Here is a 1,749-nt window from a genome sequence, read left to right as displayed (position 1 = left end):
CCCATATGTTGCACAGAGAAATGGTAGGATTATGTTCACTGGAAATATTAGATACTCTAATGGACAGGTACCTGCATAACATTATACAAGGCCCTGATTTCAAAAGATGGTTGGGTTAGATAAATTTAAACCTTACATGAGAAGGTTCAACATCACTCAAACCAGATGAGTTCTTCATACACACATACACAAGCAAGAGCCGAATTTACTCTTAAGACTTTGACATTAGAGTCAAAGTAAATTTATAATACGGGTCTGTTATTGTGCAAGCTATGCAAGACTGATAGTAAGGCTTCTGAAAAGCTGGCTCAGGCCATTTATAAGCTGGGCTGGTAAAGTTATCTGCTTTATAACAGCCAGCTTAACAGCTACTATTTTCTTACTTTTTTTCTTTTAATCATAATTGATACTTAGAACTGTAATAAGAAATAATAAAGAATCACTCATATCTGGCATTCTACAGGAAATTGAAGACTGTGGGATTAGATCTTGTTGGATTCCCTTGATGTCATTTTCTGAAAGACCCATGTTGTCACTATTGGAAGAAAAGAAACTGGTGAGAGATAAAAGCTATGGTGTTGATACCCACTAATGAAATGGCTTTAGTGGTCTGGTGTAGAAGAGACTTTGAGGGACACATAAGTTGTCTTGTCCCAGAGAGATGACTGGATCAGTGGCTGTCAGAGATGGCAGTGGCCTAAAAGTGTTCCTTTTCTTCTGACATTATGACAGGCACAATTTGTTATAGTGACTTTGTCTTGTTCTTTAGGCACTCAGAAGCAGTGAAAATAAACCGTTTGCATAGCTGGTTTTGTATAGGAAGGAAGCATTTTATTTTGAGTAGTTTGCAGTACTGCATAATCTGTGATGAAAGCAAATGTGGGTGGAAATTGTTTCACACAGTCTAATAGTTCAGTAACTGTGTCATTAGAGTGTGGTGGTGGCATTTTGTGTTTCTTTCTTTTTTTTTTTTTTTTTAAAGGCTACAGTTGAAACATTTATCTCTACACAAGAGTGAGGAGCGTATATCTTGAAATATGGTATCAATATGTCCTGACCCAGATGAAAGCTTCTTAAGTCAGTTTTTTTGCTCAATCCTGTTACTGCACATTAGCTGTGAACAGGATTATTCTTTAGTCTGCCATTCAAACTGTTCAAAGAAAGAAAAAAAAAGGAGGAAAAAAAAAAGGAGGGAAAAAAAAAAGGAGAGAGAAGACAACAGATTCTGAATTTTTTCTGTCTGACAAAGGGCAAACAGGATAGTGACCCAAACTTCCCATATCACTAAAAACTAGAGCTGCTTCTGACAGAGCAGCCTGCAGATGAAAACAGCAAAAACATATTTTTGGTATTTTTTCCACCTTTAGTGAGAATTGAAATACTTATTAGGGTGTGATTTCAACATTACATATGAAAACACTCCTATAAGATCAAAATCACAGAAGTCTCTCACCCCAATCCTGAACTCTGGGGCTAGCGTGGAAGGGCTTCTTAACTCTGCTTGTGATTACCTAGGCTGCTCAGGTAGGGGAGAATTCAATGCTGTTGCATAGCAGTGGGTCAATAGCTCTGTAGAGTAGAGACAGACCTTTCTTTATCCCTGAGATGTCGTTAGTGCTGGCCCTGTCAGGCTACATTTCCTTCTGATGTGTCAGTTTGCCCTGGTGGTCATTCTAAGATTTACTTCCTGAGGGGTGAAGGCAGAGCTTAGTCATCTTTAATTTTGGTCTCTGTGTGGGGCCCAGGACC

The sequence above is a fragment of the Empidonax traillii genome, unplaced genomic scaffold, assembly GCF_003031625.1.
Source record: "Empidonax traillii isolate 1590-97213 ecotype Southwest subspecies unplaced genomic scaffold, ASM303162v1 scaffold396:size1303734, whole genome shotgun sequence".
NCBI classification, from domain to species: Eukaryota; Metazoa; Chordata; class Aves; order Passeriformes; family Tyrannidae; genus Empidonax; species Empidonax traillii.
The sequence above is the reverse complement of the archived record's forward strand: the minus strand, read 5'-3'. Positions refer to the sequence as shown.